We start from the raw sequence: 18,731 nt of genomic DNA on the forward strand, positions 1-18,731 counted from the left end.
AGATTTATCTTTTCTGTTCCCTCTCATATTGAGCAGGTATACCCAAAGATACAGAGCTGTTAATAAGAGAAGAGAACACAACTCCCATAAATCTTTGTCATCTCCACACTCGATGTCACTTAGCTTGAACATCCTCCCTAAACTGTCACCAGGATAAATTATCCTGTGTTAAGATTCTCAGTAGCTTCCATTTCCTACAAGAAGTTCAAATTCTCACTCTGCTTATCAACACACAAGGCTGTTAGAGCTTTCTTGTTTTTGTCTTGTGTTTTGTTTTGTTTTTTTTTCAGGCTTTTCAGCCTTCATGCTATTTATTTGACTGTCAGTGTTTCTGTCATTCTTGCTGGCCTGCCACATATTCAATATCCTTTCAAAATTCAGCTCATACTTTGACAATATGAATTGTTTTTAAGTTGTTGGCATGTCCTTCCCTGGACATGAAAGAACACATTCCAGTGTCAGTCTGATCTGTGCTATTTAATTCCTTCATTTATTGTCTGAGTTTTCCTCTATGGCACTATGAGCTCCTTAAGGGTAAAGACCAGGCTGACTCAGGATCATCTCTCCCACCCCAGCTTAGTGCCTGGCATCTGAAGTTCTCACTTTCCTGATTGTAAAGGAATTGATGATAGAACTCCCTAAAAATCTGATCTCCACCATTCTCAACTCTAAAAAGATGCAAGTCTTGTTAGACTTAAACAGAGAGTTTTTATATCTTAAACTAAACTTCAAAGGTGACCATAGATTTGAGGGAAGAAACATTTCTTCCTTACAAAGAATTTCAATTCAAAAATGTAAAACCTGTGAAAGAAAATAGAAAAGACACTAGAGTAATAATCGCTACACGAGTGGTCTACCAATGTATGTTAAAATTATTGGGGAAAAGTTTAAGGAGTAACAGGATACTTATATATTTCCAAAGTATGTCCCTCAATTGTTAATTCCAAAGGGAAAAATATTAACTTCATAGTGGAGAAAACTGGCTGCCATCACTTTTAATCTTGGCATCACCAATGTGAACTCATCATGCATCCCCATTATTTATGCAACAAGGACACTCAAGTTCTGTGGTATTTCCTCCCCTAACATATAAACCAGTGTAACTATGAAAAAAACTGAAGACAAACTCAACTTGACTGACAGCCTAGAAAATATTCAATCATTGCCCTTCAAAGGTGTCAGTGTTATATGAATGACAAAGGAAGAACAGGAACTGTCATAGATTTCAAGAGACTAAGTCAATTGCTATGCGAAATTTTGGAATTAAACAAGTACATTGGTAGAAAATTGCTAAAATTTCTGAATAATTGTTGGAGATTGGTTAAAATGAAAACAAATATTTAGGTAAAAATTTTCTCTCATGATAAAAATATCTTAGTTTTTAAAGAAAAATACCAGTAATAATTTACTTTCTAAGTTAATTTTAAATGTATGTGCTGGTGGTTTATAAACCACGAATGTGTAGGTGCCTGAGGAGGCCAGAAGAAGGCAATGGATCCCCTGGAGCTGGAGTTTCAGATAGCTATGAACTTCTTGATGTAGTTGCTGTAAACCAAACTCAGGTTCTCTGGAAGAGCAGTCAGTGCTCTTAACCACTTGTCATCTTTCCTGACCCTCAATGATTGTTTTCATTTTAACCACAGATTCTGTTTCTTTTTAGTTTTCTTCACATTGATCCAGATTTCAGACAAATTACATGGCTTCACCAAAAGTTTTTTTTTCTTTCTGTTTTTGCCTTACAATTATTTTATACTTATTTGATAGACTCTATTAGGTCTTTTACATGTATTGATTCAATCGTGGTAACTCTGTTTTAGAAATGACAAAACAATTAAAGATAAAAAGGAGAAATTGGTAGTGGGAAAGCCCATGCCTTACCCTGTCCCCCTACCTCCCTGGAAAGTGTACAAATACATTTCAAGATGCTTTACTCCAGAGCCTGTATTTCAAAACTTTGTTTTACTTTTTTCTTTAAAAAATACCAACCTAGACTTCACCTTTATAATAATGGAAACTTAATTCAATAAATGAAATTTAAACTGTGAGAGATCTGAGACTTTGATTATAAGATGAACCCATATGTTCATTTACATTTTATTAATTTGTCCAAACTCACCGCTCTAAAAAAATCTAGTAATAAAACAATTATGTTTTATTGACAAGTATGAAAATATGTTCTATTCTTCACTTGTGAAATATGTGGATAATCAAACATCATTGTGTTTGTAGACTTCAGAGTTCATATAAAAACCTTTAGCAATTTATTCTTAGATGGCAAAGTGATCATCCTTACAGTCAGTTTATGCAAAGGATTTGTATGGTTGTGACACTGCTTCAGGCACCTTTCATTGAAACTGAACAATGGTCTTTGCAGTCACACCCTTTGCAAAGCAGCCAGTTTCCACCAGGCTGATAGCACTTATCTGTGCACATTCTCAGATTGTTGGCCAGAGAGGCTGTTGACTCAGAACCAACAAGACTTCTCTGTTCTCAAAATTCTTGCACAGATTGCCTTTTACAGAGAAGCCTGAGAATTATTTTACAACAGAAATGGAACGATATCCAGTGAGTGGAGGTTTTTAGTTGTGATAGGAGCCAATGTCACCTTTGCATTTTAAAGTGTGATGAAACTTTCCTAGATCATGTGATGTCAATCTGAAGTATGTAGGTGTCTTGCTTTGCCCTGCCTTTCTCTCAGGTCCTTTCACTAGACATAGATAAACTGTGATATAGAGTTCTAAAGAAAATGATGAAATTAGTATTCTAATGAAAGACTGCAAACTCTAATTTTCAAATAAACTCTTATTTGCCAAAAATCATTTTGCTACTTATGATCTAATCTTTTGAGAAAAAAATTAACCAATTCTATCTGCAAATACATTTCTGTTTGGGTATATTTTGGAATGTGAAGTATGGTAGCAAAATGTTTTCTAAAACCAGCAGTTTCTCACAAACATAACACTGCTTAGAGCAAATTTTGTAACCCTGCAATCACTGTGGTAAGAATGCAGTCTGAGGACACCAGTCCTAGTCATAAAGCCATACCTTCCCTGAGGAGAGGCCTGGGTGGTTGCATTTCACAAAAGATACTCTGCACTCTCTTCTAGAATGCTCCTGAACTGAACTAAGGCAGAAAGGTGACTGTGTATCCAGACCTGTGTTTTCTCTCTTTCTTCCATTTTCCAAGTGCTATGTGTTCTTGTAGTTCTTAAAAAAAAAAACTGGGGTGTTATCAAGTGGTGATTTCACAGGTGGGAGGCAGAGGTATGAGGTGAATGGGTACAGAAGTCAGTTCTCTTCAGGATGGAAAAGTATCCTGTTCCAGGATCAAAAGAAATAATGAAATTTGTTCAAGTGACATATAACATTAATACAATTCTAACAGAAGAGTCGGGGGCAGTGTCAAAGGTAGGAGAGAGAAAGATGTGATAAGAAAACAGATTGATTCCAAAGAGCAACTGAAAATATAAGCTGGAAAGAAAATGAACTTTGAATGGAAGAAGAAATTATGGAAGATAATTAAGTACAATAGATAAATGATTTAATTGATTAAAGCCTGAGGTAATTAATATGTTCAATTGTCTGAATACTGTAATATTTACATGGAAAAGCACTGTGATATCTTATATCATGCTTTCATGCAAGTTGGCTCTTCCTAAGCAAGCCCTGTAAATGCTTGACTAGGAGCTGAGGGTGAATTTTTAGCTAAGAAGATGCATTTTTCTCCAGGATCACAGGCTTTACTAGCTTCACCAGAGAAAGAACTTGATTATTTTCCACCTGGGGAGGGGGCATTTTACAAGTTCTATCTTCTATATTATTTGATGTGGATTGAGCTGAATTCTAAAATCAATGGGTAATGTATGGATCATCAGCTACCTAGTTGTTATGTTGTGGGAGCAGATGACAAAAACTTTAGACAATAAAAGAAAGTGGAAAGGATGAGAGAGAGAGAGAGAGAGAGAGAGAGAGAGAGAGAGAGAGAGAGAGAGAAAGAGAGAGAGAGAGAGAGATTTTGGTGAAATGTTTTATAAACATAAACAAGAGAAGAAATCATAGAACACTATATTTCAGGGCTAATATTTACTGTAGTATCTCAGTGACCTCAGGAAAGCCTTGGAGTATGGAACAAGTGTTAGCAATGGGCATTCTTGAGGATAAAAACATACATGCTATTTATTTCCTTTTTTGCACTTGCCCCTATTAATTATTTTCATGAAGTACATTTTATCTTCTTCATCAGGAAGACCCAAATAAATTGGTCCTTTTAGAATGTGTGATGAAGTGGCAGACATTGAAAAATAAATGCCCATTAGCTCTGGAACTGAAATGATATTTGGCCAATGCTATATTTGATACATGTTCTCTGTTTCAATTGAGATGGAGTCAAAGATTTGTCTCTGTTCAGGTTTCTATTGCTGTGAAGAGACATTATGGATATGGCAAGTCTTATAAAGGAAAAAAATTAATTGACATGGTGGCCTACAGTTTTGGAGGTTTAGTCCATTATCCTCATGGTGGGAGCATGGTGGCATGCAGGCAGACATGGTACTGGAGAAGGAGCTGCTTATACATTGATAGAGAGGCAACAGGAAGTAGGCTGAGTGTCACACTGAGCAAAGCTTTAGCAAAGGACACCACATAGCCCACCCCCATAGTGACACACTTCCTCCAACAAGGCCACACCTACTCCAACAAAGACCTCCTTGTAGTGCCATTCCCTTTGGGGGGCATTTTTTTTCAAACTACAACAAAATTTTTAATTCCATCTTGATGTTTATTTTCTTTCATAAAGAGTTATCAGCTACTTTAAATGATGTGTTTGCAGGAACATAGAACTAAATAATCCACATATTTTTGTGTTTTATGGTAAAATGGTATTTGTTAATCAAAAATAACAGGTGATTTTCAATTTAATGTTTTCTTTTTCTTTTTTCTCTTTTCCTTTCTTCCCTCTACATCCCTCCCTCCCTTTCTTTCTTAGACATAATCAAGTAGTATACCTCAGGCTGGCTTCAAACTTAATTGCATTAGTTATTTTCTCATTGACATTACGAAATACCTGATGAGAGCAACTTAAAGAAGAGTTTTTTTTTCTCCCAGTTTGAGGCTATAGTCCATTCCTTAGTGAAGGTATGGTGGCTGTGGCAGGGGTAAACCCAGCAGTAAGGCAAGCAGGCTGGTCACATTGCGTCCTTAGCCATGCAGCAGAGGATTGACTAGCAGATACTCAGCTCATTTTCTCAGCTTCCCTTTGTATTGACCCAGCCCGTGGAATCTGAGTGGGTCTTCACTTCCTCACTCCTCTAGAAATGCCCTTACAGATACACCCAGAAGCTTGTTGTCTGGGTGGTTGTAAATTCTGTCAAAGTGTGATTATCAGGAATCATGTTGCTTCAGCCCCCAGAGAGCTGAAACTACAGGGGTGTGACATCACCTTCAGCATCAGTGAGAATTGTAAACTCTCTTCTTATTCAAGTCGGAAAAACTGAAAAGTGGCCTGAGCAGGAAAGCCCAGGCTGGCCTGGAACTCACAGAGATCCGCCTGGCTCTGCCTTCCCAGTGCTGGGATCAAAGGTGTGCGCCACCATCGCCCGGCGGCTGTTCATTTTTTATGAGTGGCTGCGTGCAATATGATGAATAGAAAACAACTGTAACTCTGAGGAAATTCAATTGTTAGAATCAGGCACTGTTTAGTGTTTGTACCCTGCCATGCTTCCACAGCCTTCTCCTTGTCATCTTCCTTCTCATAAATCTGGTTTAAAACCAGACTGTTTTTAAAGAAAGAGGCCTCTTACTGAGAGGGGTGGGGTGGAGGAAGGGGTGGAGGAAGGGGTGGGGGTGGGGGAGTAGGATGGGGGTGGGGTTGGACTTGATTCTAACATCCTTGAGATTTTTGTGCCTGCAAGCCATTTCCTAAAGAAGTTCATATTGTAAGTTAGACTACAAGAATAACTGAGCAATAACCAACTTAGAGAAAATACAAAAGCAAACCATCCTGAGCACTGTGTGCAGCGTTGGAACGAGACAGTTGGGGCGATTCACGAATTTTCATCTATCTGTCCTGTGGTGAATGTACTTTTTAGTCACAGTTTGTTTTCTGATCAGTGCTTCTACCCCTCTTGATAGGGAACACAGATCTCCCCGGAGAAAGAACTTCTTTAGATCTCTGGGAAATTGTTTCAGCCAGGGAGCGCTGAGGAGGCTAGAAAGAGGCCTCTTACTGAGGGGGTGGGGTGGGGGGAGGGCTGGAGGTGGGTGGGGGGGAGTAGGGGTGGGGTTGGACTATACCTTCAGGAACCCTGGAGTCAGCTCTGTGAAGGCAGGGAGTGAGGAAGGGATTAAAAGTCCTCTTGAAAGCTAGTAGAGGCAAATGAACAGGTGAAGGACAGGCTGTGACACTTTCCGCAGGCTCATTGAATGGGCTTGTGATGTTGGGTCTCTGGAGCCAGCCTTTCGTTGGCCCCAGGCTTAAGAAGACTTGTTTATTGAAAATGATCTAATATTTCTCAGACTACGCATTCTTGGGAGTCTATGCTAGAATCCTATTGCATTAAAGTATCCCACATATTTTCAAGTATAAAATGGATTAAATTGGTGATTCCCTTATTCTTAAGTGATAGTTTCTAATCATAGTGATAAAATAATTCAAATGGCATTGTTTAATTATCAGTAATTCTTCATGAATTACTTATGGCTAATTACAGAAAACACACTAGTGTTGTTTTCGGATAAGTATTCTCATTGTAATTTTCTTTTCTTTCATATTTTCTTTCTTTCTGAGTCGCCATTCCATGTACCCCAAGCTTTCCTTTATCTAGCTACAATAGTTGAAGATGGTTATGAACTTCTGATTTTTCTTACTCTACCTCCTGAGGCTGAATGTGTCACCATGCTTATTTTTAGGTGGTGCATGCTAGACAAGCAGTCTACCAAATGAGCTACATATGTGGCCTCTTGTTACAATAATTTTAATGTATGCTTACTTGTTTTGATAAAGGGGAAACAAACAAAAACTATGAGCCAAATTCAAGAGATCTAAAGACAGTGTCAGGGAAATCACCTAATATCCCTGGACTTCCATTCCCCAGTGTTCAAAACAAGGGACTTTGGTTATAGTACAGTGATCTCTAAACTGTTTCCATTAGAAATATTGAGAGGCTGCATCTTTTCTAACAGAACAAGCGTCAGAGAGAAGATCCACTCAGCTACAAGGTCTTTGGAAGGGAATTTCCACTACCTGTCTCCCCAAATTACAGCAAAATATGACGGGGTGTTGAAGAACCCATTTTCTGCTGTCTTCCTTCCCTAACACTAGTCCATTTTAACTCCTGGACGTGCCACTGCCACGAGTTGCATCTCTGAAGTCGTTCTCTTGTAGTAATTGAGCAGAAAGTATGGGGCAACCGAAAGAGTAAGCGTGGCGATTGGAATACACAGAGGTCTGTCTGCTAGCCTCTTAGCTCTGACTCGGAATTCAGCATAATATAAAGCACACCGATATTATATGCATACCAACTTTATCTCTTTCCCCTCTATTTTCACATCCAAACTAAAACCGAGGTAGCTAAATTCTAAGGATTATCTCCAGAAACTTTCTTAGTGGTTTTCTTATTCTCCAAGTCATATTCCTATGAGAGCACGTTTTTGTTCTTTTCCCAGTCAAGAGTACCAGACTCAGTAAGAATTCTTATCCTTCCAACCCCACACAGAAGTTCTGAATTCTTAGGTAAGCTTAGGAAGGCTGCAAATAAACAATGTGGCTGTTGAGGCAATTTTCCTGTCCCTTCTTTTTTTTTGGGGGGGGGGGGGGGGGGGAAAGTTGGGAGGGATAATGTGCAAAGATTCTGGCTGAGTTTAAAGGAGAAAAAAATTATAAAAGAAAAATGTCTATTCAGCAACTGGCGACAGTGTTTCATGATTGAGGCTAGGAGAGGGCACTCCTCACTCATATTTATGCCCTTCCTGTGGCACTTTCCCCTTTGTTAGACCGCAGAGGTGTTTTAAATTCATAAGAAACAGCATCTTTGGAAGGAGATTCAAAAGGAAACTCGGCACTGTGGGAGTGGGGCGGGGCCCGCGTTTTCGCTCCGTTCGGAATAAGAACCGGGTAGGTAAGGGACAGCCCCTCCCGGGGACCGGTTTCTTTCTCTCCTCACCTCCCAGCTCCTCCAGGTCTGCCTTTAAAAGACAGACAGTTCTGCGCTACTGCAGAAAACACCACCAGCGTCCCTAGGAGACCGGACGAAGTGCGCATTAGGAGTTTTCTTCTGGCCGAGAGGGGGAGCCCCGCGATCCCAGCCCCAGCGACTGGAAGTCCCTACCCAGCCCGGGCCTTCGCCAGCGCCAGTTCAGGCTTCGGCAGATTAGGAGGAGGGAGGGGACCGGAGCGCGGCGGTCCCGGGCCCAGCGCGGTGTAGACGTGCACAAAGTTTCCTTGTCCGCCACGGACGCGCGTTCGCGGGCCCAGGTCCCCGGAGAGCCCGTGTCTGTCTCAGCCAAGCGGCCGCATCCCTCTGCGGAGCCACGGTAGGAAGCCTTCGAGGGCGTCCGGGTCCCGCCAGCTCCGACCAGGTGGCGCGGAACCGGGAACGGACCCCAGGAAGCGGGCGCGGTCTGCGGGGCGGGTGAGGGGGGCGCCGGGCTGTAGCTGCCCGCAGGTTGCACCGACCCGGACCCTGAAATTGCCAGGAGTCGGCGGGAGGGGAAGGAGGCTGGGACCTGTTGCTGCAGGCAGGGGCTGTACCGGAGCGGGGTGGGGGCGCCCAGGCTCCCCGGTGCAGCGCCTTCCCGCAGCAGCCCGCGCTGGCCCCTCGGGGGAACTTCGCCTTCGGGCGCGCAGGGGCCGGGCACGAGCGTGGGGGGTGTGGAGGGGACGGACGCTGGACTATCCCGCTGGAGGCGCGTTGAGCAGGCGCTGCCCAGCAAGCGGAGGCATCGCTGGGTCATCGAGGCGACCGAGAGCCAACTTCGTTCATCCTGGTCTCTCTTTTGTTGGGTCGCTGGGAAAATGTGGGCAGGGGGCGGGGAGGCGAGAAGCTCGTGACCCGGCGGCCGATGCTATACAGCTCCAGGCGGGCAGGGCCCCCAGTCTGGGGCGGTGTCCACGCGGCTGCCCTTTGGCTGGGCGGCTTAGATCGCTGCTTCTGCCGGCATTGCGTTAGTGGGACCCGAATTGCCAAGCTTGTTCGCTCGGTCCAACTCCCGGGGATGGCCTTGCTCTCGACCTCGCTCCGAAGACAGCACAGCTGGTTCTCTATCCTCGGGCTGGTGGGCTGACTTCCCTGTGTGTGGAGGGAACTCTGGGCCGTCTAGTTTTCTTGGAATGTGTTTACAATGTTGAATGGGACTTGAACAGGAAGCTGGACGCTGCAGCTAGAAATAGCGTGCCAAGGTAGAGTGAAGAAGACCTAACTGGTGTTGGGGAAACTCTCAAGTGTGGGCTGAAAAGGTACTCCCACCCACTTCCCGCCTTAGTTTTTTCTCGACAGAGCTTTTCTTCATTTGCAGTTAGACATTTACCTACATTATTTCAATCTGTACGTTTGACAACATCATATCAATTAGGAAGATGTAATAAATTATTTTGTGCTGCAGCCATCATTTAAGAATGAAAACTTCCTAGACTATGCCAGTTCTAGCTACCCTATTAATTCTAGGGTTTGCAGAGGCCAGGATACCAATGGTTTTATGTAGTCCATATGAGTGATCAGGTCGTAAAAGAGCAGATTGGAAGACAGAGTGAATGGTGAGAGGTGGGAAACCCTGAAAGGAATTGGAAAATTTTCAGATTTGCAAATGGCCTGTGTGTTCTGCCAGCCTTTCCCTCCTTCCTTCTTATTAACAAATAGCCTTGCTAGAAAACCCACCGATTGGGAGAGTTCAGACGCTGGTGACTGCAAGCTTTTCTGGAAACAACGGTCAGGCTAAGGTACTGCTCCACTGCATAATTAAACGCTCTTCTTGAGCTGTCCAGGAGCATTTTCCAAGTTTTTACGACTGACAAGGAAAGAAGAGAGGAATCTGGCTGGCAGCCAAAACCAGACCGAGCTCAGTAGCCAGGCCTGAAAGAGACTGGGAAAGCAGCAGGGAATAATTGGAAAGGGTTGGTACTGGTACTGTGGCTTAAATAAGGGGGTTCTTTTGAAATGAAGATTGTAAATGACTTAGAATCTTCTTGGGGAGAGGGGAAGAAACAACTAACTAAGCCTAATGCAGTTGAGTATCACAAGGAGTGTAAGGCCCAGAGGAGGGAAGTGTGACCTTTATCATCCTTTCTCTGGCCTAGCAATGGTGCCTTCTGCGCCGATGATGCTTTGCATGTGTTCACACTGTCACCATGTCTCCTCAATATGCAGGTCCTTAGCTGCAAGTTCAATCTTTGACCTGGACCTTTCTTCCTGGTTTTCCTGCCCCATAAGAACTGAAGATTGGCGCTGAGCAGATGGTTTTCCACCTAAATTGAATAATTCAATTATTCTCCAGCAGCCTGGATTTGAGGTCATGGAATTAGAATGGAAAGCTCATCTAGTATTTCTTTCTTGTGTTTCAGCAGTGACCCCAGGAAACAGATCTCCTCCTTTCACCTGAAGAAGTACAAGTCAGGGCGATCTCAGTATTTCACACACTTGATTCGAGGCTAGCCAGGCACTCGATGTCTTATCTGCAGTTCTGACTCTTTCTATATTAACATCACTTCTGTTTTGTCTGTCCCTCTTACTCAGTGAGCTGGGTCTACTATTGTGGGCATGGGAGATGAATGTACAAAACAGAAATGTGGTTGGTATTTCTTCTGGATGTGGGAGTTTGAGGTTGTAAATATCACTCTTCTCTCTGAGATTGACTTTATGAATCACCCTGAGCAAAGTGTCTTTCTTGACTGTGACTTCAGTTTTTCCACTTGCAAAGTAAAGAAACTTTCCTTTACACAATTCCAAGCTCGTTAAAGAGATGAAATGATGTTAAGAATGTTCAGACTTAAAGGTCATGAGCTTTCTCACTCAGTCGACTGAATTTATGGGAATGAAATTGGGATGTTTATATCTGTTATACACACATAATATGTTTTTCCATTTAATTTTTGCATTTATTCATAGCTATAATCATAAATTTATCATTTTTAAAATTTTAATTTTCTTGAGATTTCATCCCAAAGTGCTGTATTTACATCATCATTTCTGCTCCTCTTTAACAACTGCTGTACCTCTTCCCACATTGTTTCAGATTCATCTCTTTCATTTATTGTTGATGCATATATATGCTTATATAAATCACACACACACACACACACACACACACACACACACACACACACACACCAGAAAAAGCCTTACTGATTCCATGATTCCATTTAGTGTTGCTGGTATGTGGATGTGTTTAAGATGACCACTTGGGATAGGGTAATGCCAGGGATCTGGTCCTTTATTTGTTCCTTCATCCCTCCACTGACTGACTGCCACTCTTCATTTATGTGAAATGTACACATCCATGTTGGCATATCAGCTAGTGTTGTTGTTGTGTAGATCTTGTTAGGTGACCACGTTGCTGAGATTTCCTGAGTGCAGCTTGTCTGTCACGTCTGAAGTTCCCTATCCAGCAGTAGTTGTCCTGGTGTTCTGGTTCTCACAGTTGTTCTGCCTTTTCTAACAGTTTTCCCTGAGCCTTAGGTGTATGAGTTATGCAGTAGATGTTTCATTTGGGACTGGATCCCTCTCATGTCATTTATTCTCAGCATTTTTACCAGCTGTGGATCTTTGTAATAGTCTGCTGAAAAAAGAACCTTCTTGGAAGAGGCGCAAGCCACACTTAAAGGGCAGCCTGGTGTAAGAGCTGCATATCAGGCCTTGGAGTATAGGACATCTCAGGTCCCTTGATCTCAGATTTTCATTTTTGAAGATGTTGAGTGAGATTTTGTTATGTTAAAGACAAAAGAATAACCAGTAAACTCACTGTTTTTAGTTATCTTTATATTCAAAGCCAGGTTTTTTTTTTTTAAGCCTAGTTCGTGTGTTTTTCTTTGTGAAATGTTAACGAGGATATTTGCAAAACTGTGTTTGTTCAATTGTTTATTTATTAATTTGCATATTATTCTTGGTGCTTTTGAGGCTCTATCTAACCCTGTAGCCAGCCCAGAGTGGCTTGTAACTCAATATTTATGTAGTCAAGGCTGGCAGAGACTGGAAAGAGAGGCAATCCACCAGCTCACTCAGTCTTTTGAGTTCTGGGATTCCAGTGCAAGCCACCATTCCAGTCCTCCTTTCTTGGAAGCAGCACTTGAGAGACTAAAATGTATTTGTAATGTGGAAACTTGCTGTTGATAGCCATAACAATTTCTGTAATGGTTCTATGAGAGATTCTGGAGCCACTGATGGATTGACTCATTTAGTATTTATTAAATGTTTAGTATGAAATTAATTAGTTCTGTGTTAAGATTATAGCACTTAACTCAAGTTGGCTGATTTGTATGTATTAGTTTATTTGTTGTCTATATGAATATCTATAACTCATGAACTTGTTAGCTGGTGATACATGATATTTGTGAAATATTTAATTTTTAGTTTCAGCTAATAGGTATCACATCAACAGTGAAACATATACCTGTTTTTAAGTTCACTGTACTATGTAGTATTCATGAATGTTTATCTTAATTCTTTAAGGTGAATAGGTCAATGTAACTGAGCAAACAGAGTAAGAATGATAAATGACTTAAAGAAAAAGAACCCCTAATCTCTGTAAAATGCTTAATAATAGTCTTTATTATTAGATTTCACATTATGATGAATAATGGATGTATCAAAAGCAAGCATATATGGAATAAAGTAGTGTTGATTGTAGTTGGAAATTTTCCTGTGTCCCATCCGGCCCTGCAGCCACTCAGACCCAAGTGAACACACAGAGGTTTAAATCAGTTATGAACTGGATGGTCTATGGCTCAAGCTTCTTGTAAACTAGCTCTTATTTTTAAAATTAACCCATTTCTATTGATCTATAAGTATTTCCGTGTATTGCTTCTCCTGCTGGTGGCTGGCAGTGTCTCCTTCCTCTCCTTTCTCCTCCCACTGTTTCCCTTGGATTCTCCTGCCTGGCACCATGCTGCCCTGCCATAGGCCAATGTAGCTTTATTTATCAACCAATCAGAGCCACACATATTCACAGCATACAGAAATACATCCGACAACACTTCCCCTTTTCTGTCTAATCAAAAAGGAAAGTTTTAACTTTAACCTAGTAAAATTACATATAACAAAACAGTTATCAAGCAAGAACTACAGTTATAAATCTAGTCTATTTATATTTAGCAAATTCGAAGAAAATATTCTATTTATCCTATATTTGTGAGTTTAAGGTTTCATATCTAACTTATCTTTTATCATAACCAAAAGAGGAGGAAGGAGATGCTGTGAGCCACTGGCAGGAGAAGCAAGATATGAAAATACTGGTAAGCCACAGCCATGTGGCAACTTATAGATTAGTAGAAATGGGTTAATTTAAGAAGTAAGAGCTAGCTAGCAAGAAGCTTGCCATAGGCCATCCAATTGGTAATTAATATTAAGCCTCTGAATGATATTTTATAAGTGGCTGAGGGACCATGCAGCCAGGTGGTACTGGAGAAAGCTTCCAGCTACGGTTGATATAATAGTCAGAATATCACTATAGATACTTTTTTGAACAAGTGCGTATTTAAGGATATAGTAGGTTAATTTTAATATAAAATGTCTTATCTTCCAAAATCTTCTTTTTCTCCCACTGTGGAATGGAAATGATGACTTTTTGATGTAAATTTTACTTAGCAGACTGATTTGTTTGTAATTTGAGCTGCAATATTGTACGTTATCTTCTAAAACCTCACAGGATAAAAAAAAAGTAATTTATTTGAACATAATAATGAATTCAAGACAGTTATAGAAGCCAATTGCATGGCTGCTGTGAGCCCTAGACTCTAAATGTACTAGAGATTGGTGGATCTAACAGTGTTTGCTTTAAAGCATTTATAGAGCAGGAAGCTTATGTTTGTTCCTACGGGAGCCTAAATATATTCAAATTGGAGGAAGAAAAATGGCATAAACTTTGAACGTAGGAATCACTCTGTTTCCAAACAGCAGAGATACTAAATTGAGTCAGATCTTTATTTTTAAAGAGAATGCCTGAACATTATTCTTCCTGAGTAAGCCTTGCTGCTTTCAGGCTGTTATTTGCTATTTGTTATTTGTTTGTGTTTGTTTTATGCTTAGAGTATGTTTTCAGCCACTCTAGTGATGCTAACCATGCATGGTTTTTATTTTTTAAATAAGAACACAGTTAATTGGTTCACATATTGTATAGGAGAATAAATGCCAATATTCTGTTTTCACTGTATCTTGAAATTGGTCTCATGTTCCAACATTCCATGCTTAGACTAATTACAAAGACTTCTTCCTCTCACACAATATGATGAAGTGATGAACTCTTGTGGCAACTGGATTGCCACTGTATTCTGTACTATATTGCAAAGATTAATAAAGCTTAAGAATTTGAGTAACCTTATATTTAATCTCTAGGGGTCACCTAAGAAAACACATGGATATAACCATACTGATGCACTCTTGAAATTATAACTTTTTCTTCTAGTGTAAATTATTACTGGTAGTGTACATAATTACAGAGAAAGTCTGGCTTATTATGAAGAACAAATTATATAACAGAATTACGTTCAAAGTTATTTATTCTTGTACTATAGCAGTAATTTAGTGTAATTAGTAAGAAGTTGTATTATGCAGAACACTCTTTCAAAGTACAATTTAATAAAATATTTAAAAGTCAAATTTGAGTAAATAAACTTTATTTGAAATGATGCAGTTGCTACCTCTGATAGACAAAGTCAATTGATACTTCAGATTTATTAAGTAGGATTGCTCTCTGGCAAGAAGGACTACTTCAAATTTGTATAAGTTACAGTGTCTCTTTTAATGAATGAACGGGATTCTAAATATAAGTTGAAAATTTTTTAATAGCCAACAAGTAAGAACTACCATATGGCCAATATCATCTTTAATCATTTTAAAGGAAGAGCTGATCTTATATTTATAACATGGGTTTGTCATAGGCTTAATTGCTTACATTAAGCAATTCATAAGAAATTTATGATCAGTTTGGAAAAAACAATTCTTAGAATAGTGAAAAAAGCTTTAAAAAACTGTTTTCGATGTGATATAATAGATTCAGTGAATGCTTTTGTTTGACTCAATTATTTTCAATTATATCATTGTAACTTTGCAATTTTCACCTTTTCTCATTTTGATAAATATATGTTTAAACTGAATCTACAGAGAAGTGCACTCTAACGTGGTAGAATTTAGGGAATATTATTGTTCTGTGCATATCAGTAAGAGACAGAGAGAGAACTTGCTGTAGGACGTGGCACTTTTCTGAGGGACAGTGGAGAGGATGTTGAGTGAGTAGGGACAAAGCGAAGCAGTTTAGGAAAAGACTGTGTAGCAGTAGTTTTTAGATCAAGTCTCCCTATTTCAGATGGGTGCTGGAAAAGGCTTGGAAACATGATGCCATGAAAATAATTTAGCAGCCCCTAGAGATGTTTCTGTTTGCCTCTATGTTTATGATGGTGATCATTAATTACATGTAAGATTTAGGGAATTTTAACTGTATCAATTTTTTAAAAAAATAATCATTTATCATATCTATCATTTTTTATATCTCTAGATCTAAGTAACATATAATTGGAGTCATTAAAAGTATTTATATTTGTCAGAGCATTAACTGTGTTTGTAAAGATTATGATCTGGCTAGCAATATTTTTTTATGGGGACCTCTCACTTCCCCTGTTTAAAGTATATATGATATAAAATATTTCCCTATCTGTGGTCTTTTTCTTCTTTTTGCTTGACTTGATAATTTTGTGAGATACATGTACTTTATTATTTTAAATTTTATTGATGTTTAATTTACTTGAAGTGAATGAGTCATTTTACTTCTTAAATGTATGAAAGGAGAAGGTATTTAAATGCATTCATTTGAGGTAATCAATAAACAAACAATAAATCGTAAAATTATTGAGGTAATACAACTTCACATAGCCCTCAGTTAGTAGATCTGTACTACCTTCAAGTGCAAAGGATGGGGTGTTGGGACTCAGAAAATAATGTCCCAGGCTCTAAGTCTGGCAGCCTTGAACTACTGCTTCTCCATGACTTCCTGTGTCCATCCTCTTTCTCTTCTGAAGTTCAAGGCTTCATCTGGAGCTGTTTTCCTAGAGGGAAGGCAATTATAAAATCTCTTTAATGTGGAAATATTAGTGACTGGGGAAAAAGAGATTGCATGCAGGACTCCCTGTTCAGTCATCATCTAATCTGAGGGCAATGCAGAGACATTGCATAATGTACTTTGTGGACCTCATATGACCATGTTTGTTTGTGTGTATCCCTTCTTCCATCCTCCCAGGACTTGTCAGCACCAGCCTCCCATCCTGCTCAAGCCTTGCTTCTTCATATACCTCAAATAACTTTAGCAACTAAAGTTATTTAAGCTTCAATCATCCGACTTTTGGATACTGATATTTTAATTATGTGTCTTACATTTTCATTCCCCCCAGTACACACATACATCAACAAATGGTGTGCCTTTTTTCCTATTAAATATGTGAATTGCCAGTTCATTTTAACTTTGATATAATTTCTAATTACTTAAAGCCAAATACTGGGTAGTTAGTAAGTAGGATCATAATTTTGTAAAGAACCATGCTACAAATAATAATTGAATTGTTAAATCAGATACTTGTCTCTTAAGAGTTTTAGGCAGAAGCCATAGCTGCCTCAACAGGCACCTTCCACAATATGACAACTAGAGAGACAAGGATTGATGAAAGGCAGAGAGAGAGAGAGAGGTCCAATCAGTGTGGCCACACTGACAGAAACAAATAAAGAGGCTGTGTTAGAGTTCTCTAGAGTCATAGATATATGGAATGAATGAATAAATCTATCATCTATATATCATGTCTGTCTGTCTGTCTGTCTATCCATCCATCCACCTTCCTATTTGCCTATCTGCCTGCCTGTGAATCAATCAATCAGTCTATCTATCTATCTATCTATCTATCTATCTATCTATCTATCTATCTATCTATGGAATTTATTGGAATGACTTATAGGCTGCAGTCCAACTAATCCAGCAATGGCTAGCTGTGAATGGAAAGTCTAAGAATCCAGTAGTTGGTCAGTCCCAAGCAATTGGGTATCACAGCTGGTCTTCGGTATATGCTGCAATTCCGAACACTTAGGCTCCAATGCCAGTGAAGGAATGCATGTGCTGACAAGACAAGAACAAGCAGGCAAGGAAGAAAGATGCCTTCTTTCTTCCTTTGTTCATATATAGGTATCTTCCAGCAGAAGATGTGGCCCTGATTAAAGGTCTGTCTTCCTGCCTCAAGATCTGGATTAAAGATGTGCCCTTCATTTTGGGATTATAGTTCATTCCAGATATAGTCGAGTTGACAACCAAGAATAGCCATCCCAGAGGTTCAGTAACCCCTAAATCCATCTTTAGGATACTGACTTAAGTTTTAAGTTTAAGTAAGTTAAGAGGAAGACTTGTGTCAGAGGGTAGTTGGTATGCATAATTAAGCACCCTGACCAAGATCTGGTCTTGATTGCTCTCTCAATTCTGCAAGGTGGTTCTTTAAGGTAGTCTAAACAGGTCGTTATTGCTGTCACCTGTGAACAGGATCAGTCTGGTTCACTGGGATGGTTACTCCTGCTTCAGGGTGCAGCCTCAGCTGGGTGGTAGTCTACTTTGTGAGGCTTTACTGTTCTTGGAATCCATGGTGATTGCACATTTAGAACTTTGTCTACCTCTACGCCTTTAGCTTTGAAGGGAATGAGATAGTTTAGGTTTCTAGATAAGACACTCCTTGAATTCTTAACATGCCTGGTGCAGAAGTAAGCAGGTAACTCAAACTGATGGAGAGACATACCACATGAAAGCAGAGATGTCAGGTTTTCATCCTTTTCTAGGGCCCAAACAAGGAGTTGGTGCTTTTTAATAATAATATTTTCCAAGTGATTATTACAGACATGTTCTGTAAACATTTTACATAATAGTACAATTCATCTATAAAAATATTGCCAATCATAAAATAGTACTATAGCCTTAATATAGCAAATATATCAGTCATTTTATTAATAATATTTAACCTGAGCTGAAAAAAGTAGGGGCATAAGCAAAGTGAGGAATAATCTAGTAGGCTCAGAGTAATTCAGTAAAGAATAAACCTAATCAGTTCACAAAATTACACCACTCTTTATTGGTTGTATGGTATCTTTAGTAGATGATAACATTGAATATACAGAAAAGATTAAACCAATCTCAGCTGCTGGTTTGAGTAATTTAAAATTGTTTCATTATAATGCTCATTTGTAAGTATTTATGTAACACACAAATCTTATAGGAATGAAATTAAAACTATAAATTGGAGATTCATCAACAGAGGTATTAAAGTACAGATGTATATTGAAATTTTATATAAGAAGAAATGGCAGGAGTTTCTTTACTAGACTCCAGGTAGTTACTACTGAGCTTTGGCCTCTGGGGTTCTCTGTCACACTGTCCAGATTTAGTAAGAATCTTGCTAGCTCAGCTTAGCAGTCTCAGTGTTTGATCACATTCGATTATATAACTGGGTTTCTTACTGCCACACCTGCAAGATGATGTCTGATCATTCTGCCTGCCTTTAGCAAGGATTC

The 18,731-nt window shown here is 39.6% G+C and overlaps 1 protein-coding gene across 6 annotated transcripts in view; it reads left to right on the forward strand.

Moving 5' to 3' along the window:
- Positions 1 to 8,125: 8,125 nt before the first annotated feature.
- Positions 8,126 to 18,731, forward strand: part of Gulp1 (GULP PTB domain containing engulfment adaptor 1) — a 250,007-nt gene continuing 239,401 nt past the window's right edge. For 2 of the 6 annotated variants that reach the window (XM_036173401.1, XM_036173405.1), the window contains exon 1: positions 8,133 to 8,529. The gene's annotated coding sequence lies outside the window, so the exon portion shown is untranslated. Of the gene's footprint in view, positions 8,530 to 8,999; positions 9,395 to 18,731 lie in introns of those variants that run through there. The other 4 variants (XM_036173406.1, XM_036173404.1, XM_036173403.1 and 1 more) reach the window with 4 other exon arrangements.

Source organism: Onychomys torridus, chromosome 23 (genome assembly GCF_903995425.1).
Source record: "Onychomys torridus chromosome 23, mOncTor1.1, whole genome shotgun sequence".
NCBI classification, from domain to species: Eukaryota; Metazoa; Chordata; class Mammalia; order Rodentia; family Cricetidae; genus Onychomys; species Onychomys torridus.